Source organism: Lissotriton vulgaris, chromosome 8 (assembly GCF_964263255.1).
Source record: "Lissotriton vulgaris chromosome 8, aLisVul1.2, whole genome shotgun sequence".
NCBI lineage: Eukaryota > Metazoa > Chordata > Amphibia > Caudata > Salamandridae > Lissotriton > Lissotriton vulgaris.
This window is the reverse complement of record NC_141696.1, coordinates 1,303,599,389-1,303,615,349: the sequence shown is the minus strand read 5'-3', so window position 1 is coordinate 1,303,615,349 and position 15,961 is coordinate 1,303,599,389. Positions and strand designations below refer to the sequence as shown.

Below are 15,961 nucleotides of genomic sequence, written 5' to 3'. Positions count from 1 at the left end.
CTCCGGGCGACCCCTCTTTCCTCTCTCAACAACCTTCCCCTGAGAGCTTGGTGGTCTAAGCCTCTACGTCCAAAGGCACATTCCCTACTGCACCACATGATAGGGAATCCAAAAAGCTGAACCACCTTAGGAGGATGATGTTATCTTCCCCCAGCTTGGGTCTGCGGTTGGTAGACACTGCTTGTCTGTTGGGCTGTTGCTCCCACTCCGTGTGGGATACAGTGGTGCAAGTGCTGCACCAGTGCCCAGATGAGGCCCGGGCGGTACTCTCCTGTGCAGTTGCAGAGGGGAGAGACGCAGCAAAGTTTACCATTTGCTGTGGACTGGACACCGCCGACTCACTAGGCTGGACGATTTCCACATTGGTAGCCCTTCAATGCTATGCCTGGCTGAGGTATACTGGTTTGTCAGGGGATGTCCATACATGCCCTTTGATGTCCGTTGCCTTTTCGGCGACAAAGCAGACAACATGCTGGAGTTCTTTAAGGACTCTCGGGCTACGGCCAAGTCCTTGGGCCTTTCTGCCACCCGCCATGCGAAGTCTGCCTTTCGCCCCTTTCGTGGCTACAGAAGGGGTGCCCGCAACGTCGCGCCCAGAGCCACAGGCTGGGGCAGGCTGTTAAGCCACTGTGTGGCCGGGGACGTGGGAATCACAGCTGTGGGTCTAGGGGCCAGCGTGCGGGCCAGTCCACCACAGCCCCCTCTGCAGCTGCCTCCAAACCTCCTAGTCCGACCTTTCAGGGCCACCAATTGCTTGTGGGAAGCAGTATTCGCCATCACCTCTACCACTGGCGCACTATCACATCGGACAGGTGGGTTTTGCAGATAGTCCCAAGGGGCTACTCCCTCCCCTTCGAGACTACCCCTCCATCCATGCCACCTCATCAACATCGCATGTCGGAGGATCATCTGGTCCTTCTCCAACAGTAAGTTTCAGCACTCTTTTACCAAGGGATCCAGCGAGCGTGTTCCTGCCCCAGAAGTAGGTTGTGGTTGTTATTCCCACTACTTTCTAGTGCGTAAGAAGAAAAAAGGCCTGCGTCCTATCTTGGATCTCAGGAACATCAACTGCTTCCTCCGGTAGTAGAAGTTAAAAATGTTGATGCTAGCTCAGATCCTTTCTGCCCTCAAGACTGGATGGTAGCGTTGGACTTGTATGACATTTACTTTCACATCCCCATCCTGCCGGCCCACCAGCGTTACCTGCGGTTCACAGTAGGCCATGAGCACTTTCAGTTCACCATGCTCCCCTTTGGCCTTACCAGCGCCCCTCTGGTGTTAACGAAAGTGATGGCGGTGGTCGCAGCTCATCTGCACAGATCAGGGGTTCCAGTCTTCCCCTATCTCGACGACTGGCTGTTGAAGGCGGGCTCGCCCCAGGCTGCCATCTCCCACCTACAGCGGACCACCTGCACTCGCTGGGTTCAATTTGAACATGCAGAAGTCACACCTGACTCCCTCTCAGAAGCTCCTTTTAATAGGAGCGGTTCTGGACACTACACAGTTTCGAGTTTATCCTCAAAAGCAGCGAGTCCGGTATATTCGGGTTATGATTCCTATCTTTCAACCTTTATCCCGGGTTTCGGTCAGAATGACCCTGAGGCTGCTGGGCCTCTTGGCCTCCTGCATCCTGCTGGTAGATCCTGCCAGGTGGCATATGCGGGCTCTGCAGTGAGACCTAAAGTTCCAGGGGGCACAGCATCAGAGTGATTTCTGAGGTTCTCTTGTTCCTCCTTTCTTTGGCCCAGCAGGGCTCTGCTCTAGGCACTCCTATGGGCTATCTCTCAGCCTTTTCAGCCTTTTTAGGCTTCCTGATCAGCCTTCTCTTTTCAAGTCCCCTATTGTAAATCGCTTCCTTAAGGGCATTACTCATCTTTTTCCTCCTGTTCCCTTCGTAATGCCTCAGTGGGACTTGAACTTGGTCCTTACTTACCTTATGTGGGCTCCCTTTGAGCCGCTTCATAACTGTCTTCTCAGACAGCGTTATGTACTCTTCGTATGTTGTGACGAGTAGCTCGTTGAGGCATGAAGCCCGATTGGTCTGAGTGGATTAGATCTGAGATCCAAGTACGTAGGTGATCAGTCAGAACCTTCCCTAATAGTTTAGGCTCAAAGTAAATTAGAGAAATAGGGCAGTATGAGGAAGGGTCCTTCGGAGGGCGCCCCGGTTTGAGGAATAAGACGAGCTCCGCGTGCCACCAATCCGGGGGCAATATATTACGTTCTTGGGCATCCTTCATAGCTGCCAATAAGTGAGGGCCAAGCAGGTACATGTGCGGCTGCAGGAATTCTAAAGGGAATCCATTGAGCCCGGGGGCCCGCCCCGTGCGTAGAGCATGTATGGCCCCAGTCGACTCCCCTAATGTGATATGGGTCTCTAGTTGATCACGCATGTGGTCTGTGAGTTTCTGAGGTGGGATATCCACCAGGAATTCAGCTATTTGGGCCTCTGAGATCTGCTCACGGCATTCATAGAGTGAGGAGAAATGTAGTGCAAATTCTCTGGCCACCCCTTCTGGCGATGAGCACAAGGCCCCTTGAGCATCACAGATGGTGGGGACCATGATTCTGATCTTTCAACCTCTGGTCTGTATTTCAGTGAAGTCGACTCTGAGTCTTTGGGGACTGATGGTCTCCTGCATCCTGCTGTCCTCTTGCATCCTGCTGGTTGTGAACACCAGTTGGCATATGCTTGCTCTGCCCTGGGATATTAAGTTTCATAGGGCCCAACATCAAGGGGACCTCTCCAACCACATTCAGATTTTGGAGGAGACTGCAAAAGATCTGCAGGGGTAGTGACTGGATCCCAGTTCAGTCACCAAATGGAACTGTTAACTTCCCCACTCAAAGCTGACAGTGGTGACTGATACATCGCTTCTGGTATGGGGTGGCATCATGGGACAGGTTAAGATCCGAAGCCGCTGGTCTCTGGTGGAGTTTCGGCTCCATATCAACCTACTGGAGCAGAGGGACGTTTTAAGTTAAAAGCCACCCTTCCATCCATCAATGGGGGATTGGGACAGGTGCCCACGTACAACATCACCTCTATGTGGAACTCCAACAAATGGGTGGGTGGAGTCACAGACCATGTGCCTGGAGGCCCTGTCCATCTAAAAGAAGGCTGGACTGCTAGAGAATGTCCCTGGTGGGGAACCTCATGGCAGGCTTGTTGAATGCCTGGGTGTTTGAGCTCAGCCATTGCCGCCTAGCAAATCAGGAGTAGCAGTTGCACCTGGAGGTGACGCAGCGTCTCTTCCAGGAATGGAGAGAACCGTGGTTCAATCTCAGTGCCCAAGAACGCACAATATCAGCACTTCTGCGTATTGGAGTTTCCAAGCAGTTTCTCACTCCGAGATGTGTTCCACCTCAAGTAGAACTCAGTACACCTAAATGCCTTTCCACCTATACCACTTCTGCCCCAAGTTCTCAAGAAGATCAGGATTGACCCAGATTGGGCATGGGATATAGTATCCAGAACTCCTGGGCTTGAATATCTGTCCTCTGACTAGTCTGCCCCTCCATTAGAATCTGCTATCACAGCAGCTGGGCATGGTTCTGCACATGGGCCTTCACGATCTCCACTTTTATGCCTAGATATTGATCTTCAACAACTGAACACCTTCTCTGGAGGTTGTTAAGGTCATCTTTGCAGCCTAGTGTCCTTCTACAAAAACTGTGTTTGCCTTTTATTGGGACACATTCGTGGCATGGTGCAGTAGTCAGCAGATTGACCCCTACAGTCAAAGTTATCTGGACACAGTTAAAGGGTACCTTTCAAACTTTTTGCTGTTTTTGAAGTGTTTACATCATTTTTTCCTCCCTTTCCCTTTGCCATGTGGGACCTTTACTTGGTCCTCATATTTCTAGTGTACACCCCGTTTTAGACGCTTCAAGCTGTACATTGTGGCTTCTCACTTTCAAGACAGTGTTTCTTGTTGACATAGCATTGGGCGGTGTGTGACTGGGCTTCAAGCTTTCTGTGCCAACCCACCACACACTGCCATCTTCCAATACTAGCTTGTTTTGCGACATGGCTATCCTTCTTACCTAAAGTCGGTCAAAACTTCACCTAGCTGCCATTCTATGCTCTGCCTCACCCACCTAAGGAGGAAGGGATACTCCACTGTTTGTACCCAGAGAAAGCTCTAAGCTTTTATGTATTGATTATACCAAAGAATACCTTGTGGCCAATCAACTCCTTGTGAGATTCTCTGGAGCAAAAACAGACAATGCTATGCAGAAGACAAACATCTCCTGCTAAATCTATGCAAGAGTAAATCTGTAGATTTGCTTCCAGATAGGAATTGCTTTGATATCTATTGATATCTATTCAAAAGATGAGCAGTCTGCGGCTGGAAGTCTCTATCATTCTATCATGAGAACAAGTTACTTACCGTTGGTAACGCTCTTTCTGGTAAAGACTCTATGTAGCCGCAGATTCCTCGCCGACTCTTCCTTCCTCTCCATTCACTTTTTGAACTCTTTCCATTAATAATATCCCAAGTATAGGTATCTACTCACAAGTCACAACCAATTTGCTATTGGAGCTCTGCATCTGGGGGAACCCAACAGTCTCGAAAGCAACTGACATCAAGACTCCACCTATATGCCTGTGTCAAAACAGGGATGAAATAGTGAGCAGAAGCACAATGGATTGAACCCAGATCTCTTTTCTGGTAGAGACTCTATCTAGCTGTAGACTCTTCAACCTTAGAATATTACCCAGTTGTCAGAATGGAAACTGTACACTAGGTGGTGATGCTGTGCGGCTCCGTACTGAAGCCATTCCGCTCCGGAAATGATGTGTGAAGCCTATATAGGCAAACACAACAAGATGATTGATGGAGTGCTTAAACTTTTCAACCAATCACCCCCAGTCAAGAGATCCGGGTTGAATCCATTGTTCTTTTGCTCACTATGCCACCTCAGTTTGGACCCAGCCATATGTAATTCAGTCTTAACCCTGCTCCTCATGGGAACAGTCCAGCCTGAACTGCCAGGCCAGGTCCTCTCTGGAACCGAACAAGCATCCTGGAACCGGTGCCAGGGGTATCTACCCTCTTCAGCCAGTCCAGCTATAATCCAGCGGCATAGCGAGCAAGGGACCCATGTTTGGGCATATCCATGGCCACTTAGGAACATAGCAAACACAGCAAGATGATGGATGAAAAGTTACAGCACTCCATCCATCATCTTGCTGTGTTTGCTATGCTATGCTAAAAAAAATATATATATATATATATATATATATATGATATATATATATATATATGATATATATATATATATATAAATTTGCCTCGCGGAGCTCCGGTCCTTCCCTGAAAGTTTCGGGGGGATTCGTCAAGTGGGGGCCGAGATAAAAGGGGGGTCCCAAAACATGTTTTCCCCATGTTAATTTCCATAGGGCGGTCGAGCTCACTTTTAGCCCGAACGGCTGAATGGATTTCCACCAAACTTGGCAAAATTGTAGGGACTGGTAGCCCGAAGTGCCTTTGCTATGTCTCAAGATATGTGCTCCAGTGGTTTTTACGAAAATTTACTTTGAAAAAATATATATTGGGCTACATTGGGCTATATATATGTTAGAGCCCAAATGTAGCCCAGTGTAGCCCAAAGATGGCCACCAGAGACAAAAAAAACAAATGTAGCCCAAATATCAGCCAGATGTAGCCCAACTATAGCCCAATGACAGAATGTCCCAGAGTGTTCTAAAGAACAACTAGAGCGCTAACAGTCTTACTTATGACAAAAGTATGGCACACCTGAAGTCATCTTGATTGGAATAAAGTGTTAACACTTAAAACATTTATTTTGCAAAGGAACAAAATGAGGGGGTTCATTTTGCCATAGAAATTATGATTAGTGCTGAAGAAAGAAAAATTAGGGCACATTTTGAGTGACTTCTCAAATCCTCTTATATTTCATTAAAAAAAAGTCTGATATGCAGTCTCCCAAGATGGCCACCAGAGACAAAAGAGCCCAAATGTAGCCCAAATATCAGCCAGATGTAGCCCAACTGTAGCCCAATGACAGAATGTCGAAGAGTGTTCTAAAGAACAACTAGAATGCTAACAGTCTTACTTATGACAAAAGTATGGCACACCTGAAGTCATCTTGATTAGAATAAAGTGGTAACACTTAATACATTTAATTTGAAAAGGAACAAAATGAGGGGTTTCATTTTGCCATAGAAATTTTATATATATATATATATATATATATATATATATATATATATATATATATATATATATATATTCACTGAAAAAACCATAGGTTTCACACCAGTTATAGTTAGGAATTAGCATTTAAAAAACCTATTAAATTCACTGAAAAAATCATAGGTTTCACACCAGTTATAGTTAGGTGGAAATTTTACTCGCATAAAACCATTGAAATTCCCACGTTATAGTTAGTTGGACTCACTATAACTTGTGCGTGCAATGCACTGCTGATGACGTCACATATTACATCACTCATGACATGGACAGTGACATCACTCATGACATCACTGATGACATCTCAAATGACATCACTGATGACATCATCCAGTGAATGTGTACCTTTCTGAAAAATAAATATTTTTTATATATGTATATCTAAAGGTTGATGGAAGAATAAATGGGTAAATAAATGTCTAAATGGATGTTTTTTTGTGTAAAAGTGATTGGTTAACTGACTTATTAAATGTATCTTAGTGAATACATATATTAGCGAGTAATGTTTAAATATTTAAATATCTGTATCTGTGTCTCACTTTGTGTATAAGTGGCTGCATGGGTTGGTGAGTAGCTACATGAGTGTGTATATGGGTTATTAGTTGTTTTTTTGAGTATCAGTATCAGTGTCTGTATGGTTCGGTGGGGTTCACTTAGAGCACAGATGCATGAATGAGTGACTCACTATTTGTATGTATTTTGAAGACAGCATGTGTGCAAGACTGTATGGGTGGATGATTGTGTGTATGGGTGGGTTAGTGAGTATGTGTTTTTATAATTGATTGTTTAAGAGAGTAAACATGTTTCCGTTTCTGTAGAAGTATGTGTAGTGGTGTGTATATAGCAGTATAATCAAGTAAATGGTTTATTTGCAAGTGTGAATTTGTGTGTGAGTAACTATATGGATGAGTAGTAGTGTGTAACAGGATGTATAGGTGTATGAGTACATATGATGAGTAAGTACATGCATGAGTGACTATATAGAACTGTTGGTGAATGAGTGGATGTGTATGTAGATGTTGGAATTACCTAATAAGTTGTAATTGGTATTGGTTTCTCCTTTTTTAAGAAAATGTTAGTTTCTATTTTTGAATGTGTGTGTCAAAGGTTATTTTATGCTGATAGGAGGTCTGCCACTTTGTCACAAGGATGTTGTCATCAGTGATGTCATCAGTGATGTAATATGTGACGTCATCAGCAGTGCATTGCACGCGCAAGTTATAGTGAGTCCGACTAACTATAACGTGGGAATTTCAATGGTTTTATGCGAGTAAAATTTCCACCTAACTATAACTGGTGTGAAACCTATGGTTTTTTCAGTGAATATATATATATATATATATATATATATATATATATATATATATATATATATATATATATATATATATATATATGAATTTTCAGTTTTAAAAACATTCTCTAATTGTTTAGATATAGTCACTTAATCTAAAATGACTAGAAATATCGGTCACAAATCTCTAAAAACGTGTTTTTTCCTGGTCTAACCAACCACACTCGACGTCTTGAGGAACTAGAGATGTATTGACATTATTCCTTATTTTCCATTCAGATTGTCTTTACTCTTTGTGAAGTGATCGTATTTTCTATTGTCTTTATCATTTTCTAGTTACACTCTCATTTCTATTCTCAGCTAGTTAAGTTATATGGAAAATATCCCTCAATACAGAAATCTATAAGTAATTCTAGCCAGCACGTTCGCATGAGGCTTTGGCTGCAGGGGCGTGGCTAAGCACGCAACGAGGCTGGCAGCGTTCTAGGAGAGCTCATGCGTGAACCTCCACATCGGGGGTAATTTATCCGATCAATACCCCGTCTAGGTATTGATTGGGGTATAGTGCCGTGGGACCATCGACCGGCATCGGACCGAGTTACGAGCTCCTGCGAGCTACGGGTCCGCACCGACACTGCAGAGGAAGACTGAGCCGGGCGAAGGAGCAGCCGCGCCGGCGGGACTCGCCACGCAAGCCCGGGGACCGAACCGGAATTGCGGGCCGCGAGGGCCGGAGGCGAACGAGGACTACACGGAGGGGGCCGAACTGAGACACTGCCCATCACCGTCAACCCCCTGAGGCCATCGAGTGCAACAGCAGCCAGACGAGACCCGTTTCTAAGGCGAGCAAGAGGGGCGCCCGTGGCGAGCTGGAGCCAGCGACTGGGGGGAATCAAGGCGAGGACCCTGGCTGCGGTGCCGGCTGGCGGACGCCCTCGGGGGAGAAAGAACACGCTTCAGCGGCGGCGAGCGACAGGCGGGGGTCCGTTATCCAGAGGCCTGCGCGCCTGCCCGCAATCACAGACGCCGAAAACCGGAAGGGACACCCCGAAACTCAGGGGCGCTCGGACCGGAGCCTGGGAACCCCGCACTGCCCCAACAGGCCCAGCGGGCGCGGGAGAAGCGAAGCCGAGAACGCCAGCGAGCCCCTCAGCATAACCAGGAAGGAGCGCCCATACCAACATGGCGGCGCCCGTCCAGCGGCCGGGCGCTGTGAACCCATAAAGTCGGCACAGATCTGGAGCGGGGGAGGCACGCCCGGCCGGGTGCCCTTGGGGGTCATAGTACGGCTTGAAGACTGAAGGTGCTGGTGGAGAGGCGTGCGGGTGTCTACGGGGCCGAACACAGGGCCTAAACCCCACCCCCAATGAGGCGCACATACACCAGCCGCCGCTGGCCGCCTGAGCAGGGAGTACGACGACTAGCGGAGCCAGAAACCATCGCAGGGGTGCGTAGGAAAGCAGCCTCCGAAACCTCAAACAGGAGGTGACCGCTCTTGCAGACTTACCCAAGGCTGAAAAAGAAGAACTGCTGCGGGAGGTGCTGCCGACCGGGAGCCCTACAATCACCAGGGGCGCTGAGGTCCCCGAGGTACACGGAGAAGGACTCGCGAGGCCTCACTCCCATCGCAATCTCACACCAACAAATAAAAAACACAGCGGCGGAATAGTGCCGGAAACAGAGCACACGACCTCTGAGACCGACCGCTACTGCTAACCATGCCTGGCCGGGGGACGCAGAGGCAGTGCAACCCACGCCGGAATATTAAAGCCCACACACCGGCCTGCCTGGCCCGACCAAGGTCAACACATGGAGAGCCCGCCTATTACATCACCTCACCGGCGCGGTGGTCCTACGCCTGCCCCGACTTATCACCCAGCGAGACGAGGACCAATACGGCCCTACCAGGCCCACCTGCCCCGGGCCCCCAGCCCCCAGCCGGAGACCTTTACCTTGTTCAGTGGCCGCGAGCCCTGGGCCATTGACGAGCAGCGACGCCGTAAGCCGCCCCTGCAAAGACATAGGCGAGCAGGACCCTGCCCATGTCTGGAGGTGCAGGGAAGCGCACGGGAGCTGGGGGCACGCACCCGAAAGGCAAAATGGACAAGACTCCGAAGTCAAATGAAGCAGACCCAGTGACGGCCAGACTGGATTCGGTCCTGGCAGCCATGGAACGGCTAGAGAACTCCATACAATCCACCCGAACATCGCTGGAGGCAAAAATCGACAGAATCGCCATAGACCTGACACACCTGAGGGCGGATCACAAAAAACTTGCTGAACGCACCGCGACTCTGGAGCACACCGTGACGGACCTGGAGCCACGAGTTACACAATCGGACAAGCAACTAAAGGACCTTCTCAACAGAGTCGAGTTCTTAGAAGACAGGGCAGAGGATGCAGAAGGACGGGCGAGACGCAACAACGTCCGAATAGTGGGATTACCCGAAAAATGGGAAGGGAGAGATCCTACAACTCACGTGGAGGACTGGCTCCGCGCCCTGCTGCCGGAGGTCGTGGTCGAGCGGGCACACAGGGTTCCATCCAGACCGCTCCCAACAGGCTCTAAATCGCGCCCACTACTCATCCGTATCTTGAACTATAGAGACCGCGACTTCGTCTTGAGGGAAACCCGCAAACTCGGCAACATCCAGGTGGACAATGCCAATATAATGTTTTTCCCGGACTACACGATCCAAGTGCAGCGCCAGTGACACTCATTCCTGGTAGTGAAATGGCGACTACGCCAGCTTGGACTCACGTACTCCCTTCCCTTCCCGGCAAGGCTACGAGTGATAGCAAATGAGAAGACCCACTTCTTCAACACCTCGGAGGAGGTGGAAGCCTGGCTGGACAACGGGACGGACAAAAGCACCACGAGGCCAGGGGACCAACCCCGAACAAGAAGACGCAGAGGCTCTAAACGGAGGCACGGAAACAGATCGCCTTCGCCAGCAGCGAGCGGAACACAACATAGCGCAAGCCCACCCGAGGAGGAAATGCGCCGGGAACAACAGGAGGCCCTGCGGATGGTCACGGAGCTCAGCAGCTCACCGGCCCAGCGCTCCCTGCCGGCCACCAGCCCCAGGGCATTATTGAGCGACAACGAGGCAATTTACGGAATACCGGACTCACAAGTCTCGGGAGACCTGCCTGACATCACACTGCAGACGTCGGACCTGTTCCGTTAACAGTCTGGTGCGCTCCGGCGCCCCCTCCCCCTCGTTCCCCAATTCCTCCCATTCTCCCTACTAGCACTATCTGAACAAAGGGAGTGGAGTATTGGAAGGAGACCGGCACAAGACACTGAATGACCACATGAGAGGTGGCCGATGGAACAGACCGTCCCTGCTGATGCACACACCTGAGACGCAGTGAGTAGACGCTGAGACATGCAAGGCGCTGGCTGTCAACAAGTGGACGGCCACAGGTAACCACTCTTAACTGGCCTTGCTAAAACGAAGGCCCCCCAGACCAGTCTCTCTCGGCGGGCCCGTGCCGCCGCTGCACTCTGCGAACTGGTACATGCGGTGCCACGCAACTCAATGGACGGTCTGCAGTGTCTATTATGAAGCCCACTAAATGGCCGGCTAGGAAAACACACCTCCCCCATGTGCGACTACGCACGCACTCACGCTTTGCTTAATGATTGTGTCTCATTCGCCCTGCGTGATGGGCAGCAACCCCCCAGACTTGAAAGTTGACTATTTCAGTAGAGTGTTTGGACGACTGCACGTTCAGCAGCCGACCTTCTGGTATTATCCCCTGTTCATGTTCCCCCTCCCCCCTTTTTCTGGAATATGCTCCATTCACAGGCTAGTGACGGTTTCATTGTACTCATTATTGCGCCCCACAGGTACACGTGGAAATGTTGTTGTGATGGGCGGTGGGAGGCTCTCCAAAGGGACGCATGTGGCTGGGGGGAAGGAGGGTGGGGCCCCACTGAAGAACTGTGATGACTGCGGTTAAGATCTGCACTTGGAATGTGCGTGGTATACATACACCCTCGCGTAGGTACATGATCTACTCATACCTGGAGAGATATAAGGTCCAAATAGCACTCTTGCAGGAGACACATCTAACAGCACCCGAGGTACATACACTACGCAGACGGTGGCGAGGACACTTATACGCGACAGGTTTCTCCTCCTATGCACGGGGTGTGTTGATATGGATGAGACCGGGGATCCCGTTTGACATCGAAGACTCTTACATAGATGGAGAGGGGAGGGTGGTAGCTGTGAAGGGGCGCCTGGATGGACGCCCGATAGTTTTGAAGTCGATTTATGCTCCCAACACGGACCAGCAGGGTTTCTTCACAAGAGTATCGACGGCCCTATCGCACTGGCACGGGATCCCCTGGATACTGGGAGGGGACTACAGCTGTGTGCTAGACACCACGCTGGACTGCTCCTTTCCACCATTACCCAATGCGCCAGTAGTGGGCGCCATGAAGGCCCTTATGGCCTGGGCCACTCACTGGAACCTACAGGACGTATGGAGACACCGAAACCCGAACACCCGGACACTCATATTACCCGGGAGCCCATGACCTACACACACGACTGGACAGGTACATGCTCACTGAGGACCTACTCCCGTTAGTAACGGATGCATATTACATGGGCCGGACGCATTCGGACCACAATCCCCACATGTTGGAAGTCACATGGGCGAACACACATCCTCCCGTCCCCACATGGAGACTGCAGCCGGATCTCCTGTTGGACGCACCTTTCCGAGACTCACTGTTCACACACATAGTGCACTACTTTGAGGAGAACACAGGCACAGCCACCACCCCCCATATAGAATGGGATGCGTTCAAAGTGGTCATAAGGGGGCAATGCCTGGGCACGCAGGTCAACTTTAAACGGCGCGTTGAGAAAGACCTCAAAAGGGTAGAGGCAGAGCTGCTACGACATGAACAACATACAGTGAGGGATGACTGAGCAGAGTTGCGAACTGCGCAAGCGGAGCACGAGACACTAATAGAGAGACTGCGGTGCTTGAATTAAGCAGCCCACGCGGCACGCACCCACGACAGAGGAGATAAACCAGGCAAGCTACTGACATGGTTAATTAGCAGGGAGGAAAAGACGAAACCAGTAACGAAAATACTGGGAGCCACTGGAGCACTCCTACACACCCAACAGGAGATACATTGCGCGTTTACTAGCCTCTATGACAAGCTATACCGCTCTTGCCTGCCTACTCCTGCTCCGGACACTGAGGAATACCTCAGTTCGATACTGCTACCGACACTTAGAGACGCCCAACGCGACGACCTAGCGGCGCCCATCACCTCAGAAGAACTCCGGGTAGTCATAGCGGCGTTCTCCATTGGGAAATCCCCGGGCCACAACGGACTCCCAGCGGAGTTCTACAAGGCATATCCAGACCTCCTGATCCCTGAACTGATCAAAATGTGTGAGGCAGCGATGGAAGACTCCTCATTACCGCCCTCCCTAAATGAAGCCACCCTGGTCTCCCTCTTAAAACCCGGAAAAGACGGGACGCAGTTGGGTTCATACAGGCCACTTGCCCTCCTGAACACCGACTATAAAATATTAGCATCCACACTGGCCCGGAGACTAGCCCTATACACGCCCACACTGGTCCACGCAGACCAGAACGGTTTTGTACCCACACGTAGTACATCACAAAATATCCGCCGGCTATTTAGGGTACAGGAATATGCGAGGATGCCTTGGCCACGGTTGGGATGTCTTGTACTAGATCTGGAAAAGGCATTTGATTCAGTGGAATGGCCGTATCTCAGAGCAGTAATGCAGAAGTTCGACCTGGGAGAGGCGTACACGGATATGGTCGGCCTCCTCTACCAGACGCCCAGCGTACGGGTCCGGATTGGGGGCCTCCTGTCAGACACCATACAAGTCAGGTGGGGCACGAGACAGGGCTGCCCCTTGTCGCCACTGCTTTTTTCCTTAGCGATGGAACCGCTGGCGGAATTGCTGAGGAGGCAGGGTGCAGAATGGGGCATTCCATTGATAGATGGCACGCACGCGGTCTCGCTGTACGCTGGCGACCTGCTCCTCTACATTAGAGACCTCACACAGATACCGCAAGGACTCACGGACTCCCTACGAGAATTCACGGCCCACTCGGGACTGAAAGTTAACTGGGGGGAAATCCGGGGTTTACCCCTTTCACCCCGACATGCAGGAATGTGAGGTGCGACTAGGGGGAACGACGCTGACCTGGCACGCAGGCACCTTCAAATACCTAGGCATCCACATCTACCGGTCCCCGGCAGACGTGCTGGACGGCAACTTGGTCAGAGCTATCTCTTCCCTGCGAGCCCAAATGGCTTTCTGGGGCACACTCCCATTGAATGTCCCAGCCAGAGTCACCCTAACGAAAATGATTGCACTACCGAGACTCCTTTACTATTACTCAAATATACCCGTGCACATTCCCACCCGGATTTTCAGAGAGCTAGAGACTATGGTACGGGCGCTCATTTGGAACACAGGGAGGCCCAGAGTGGCGCTGAAAAAACTATACGCCCCGACACTAACGGGGGGGACTTGCGGTCCCCAATCAGGAACTTTACTATCTTGCGGCGCAGCTTCAGTGGGTGGTGGGCTGGCTCGCGGGGAGGAACCTGAACGATACGGCCTCGGAAACACCGGCCTTGACCCAAGCACGGGCACTCGCGCTGTTCCACCCCTTAGCTAAAGCAACCCGCGGAACACAGCTACACCTCACGGTGGCACTTAAATGCTACAAACGCGCACTAAGACTCACGCGGAAGGTCACACCCTACGCCCCTGCACTCCCACTGCAGGGCACGCCCAGAATCGGAGGAGTGATCACTGCGACCTTGTTAGAAAGCTGGGAGCGTGCGGGGATAGAAACGATGGCGGATTTGTACAAAGATAGCACCCTGATCCCGTTTGGGAGCCTGGTGGAGGACACCGATTTGCCGACGGGGCAATTCCTACTACATGCCTCCATGATCCGAGAATTCACGAGACACTGGGGAGACATGACGGAGGAACCTCAGACACACCTGCTGATGCAGTACCTCCACATCATGGGGAATGGGTCCCATGTGATACATTGGCTGGCACAGGCATTACAATCACACACAACATGCACGCTCCAACCACTGAGAGACAAGTGGACAGTTGACAGAGGGAGGGACTGGACGGACAAGGAGTGGGAGAGAATCCTGGAAGGACCACGCCACATACCCTGCAACTCTAGATTTAAAATCAAACAATTCTACATCATACACAGGGCATATCTGTCCCCCGATAAAATTAACCGATACTTTGCACTAGACACCTCCGGCTGCCCGCGTTGTTCGTTGCTAAACGCTGACCTTCTGCACATGCTGTGGGCATGTCCCAGGCTGCAGACGTACTGGCAGGATGTAACTGCACTGTTAACGAAAGGTGCAGGAACAGAACTAAGATATACTTGGGAAACTTGCGTGCTGGGGTTGTTCAAGAGGATGAAGCAAAACAAAGCCCATGCCAGGTTCTGGGATCTAGGACTGATAACTGCTAAACGACTCATAACGCGACATTGGAAAGACGCAAACCCACCGCAGATTAAACATTGGTGCGCCTCTCTCACCTACTGGGCGACAGCAGAAGGCACGGTTCTCCGTAGAGAAGAGACCGCGGGACGGAGAGCCATACCGATTGCGCAGACCTGGGACGACCTCCTACAGGCCTTCAGCAAGGCATGTCAGGAGCAGGGTATAACATAGGCAAGGCGACCCCCTTATGGCATGAAGACATGCAGATGGGGAGAGACATGCGGTAACACCATGCCGATTGGTACACACACACACATGGGACACGGAGTCATAACCTAGCCTTGCTCCTCCCCCCTCCGCCCACCACCCCTCTCCCATTTCCCCCCCCCCCCCCCCCCCCCCCCCCCGGGGACGACCGACCATGCAACCAGCTGACGCAGAGCCACACCTCCCCAACATTAGATGCACCCTGCCGCTCATCCACACACACCGACTCACATATGCAGAACATTCCCATCTCGCATGGACACGACACCTGGCCACGGGACTTTGACAATCAGAGCCGTAATGCAGCACCCCCTTCCCCTCGAGTTAATGTTCGCCCCTCCCCGATATTTCTTTTACTTCCTCCCTCTGTTCGGAGGTTGGTTTCACAGACTGTTGCTCCCCAGTTGACAGCGCTGTACTTTCATGATTAACGGACACATTCATGAACACATGCCATACGGCAGCCCACGCCACATTCATCTGCTGACATACGACAATGGCCATGAAGCGCTCACAGACAGCAGCATCACCACACCGACCTAAGCGGCCGATCCGCCCAGAGAGGTCACTTCTTTGGGGAACAACACGCCGTAACACAAAGTATGAGGTTGTGGGCAACATTGAGGGCAACGAACCAAGGGCGCACCCTGGACGACAGGGTGAGCC

The 15,961-nt window shown here is 50.9% G+C and overlaps 1 protein-coding gene across 1 annotated transcript in view; it reads left to right on the top strand.

Annotated features, from left to right (window-relative positions):
* Window positions 1-15,961, top strand: part of ATM (ATM serine/threonine kinase) — a 1,399,724-nt gene that overhangs the window by 936,027 nt on the left and 447,736 nt on the right. The gene's annotated exons all lie outside the window — the stretch shown is intronic.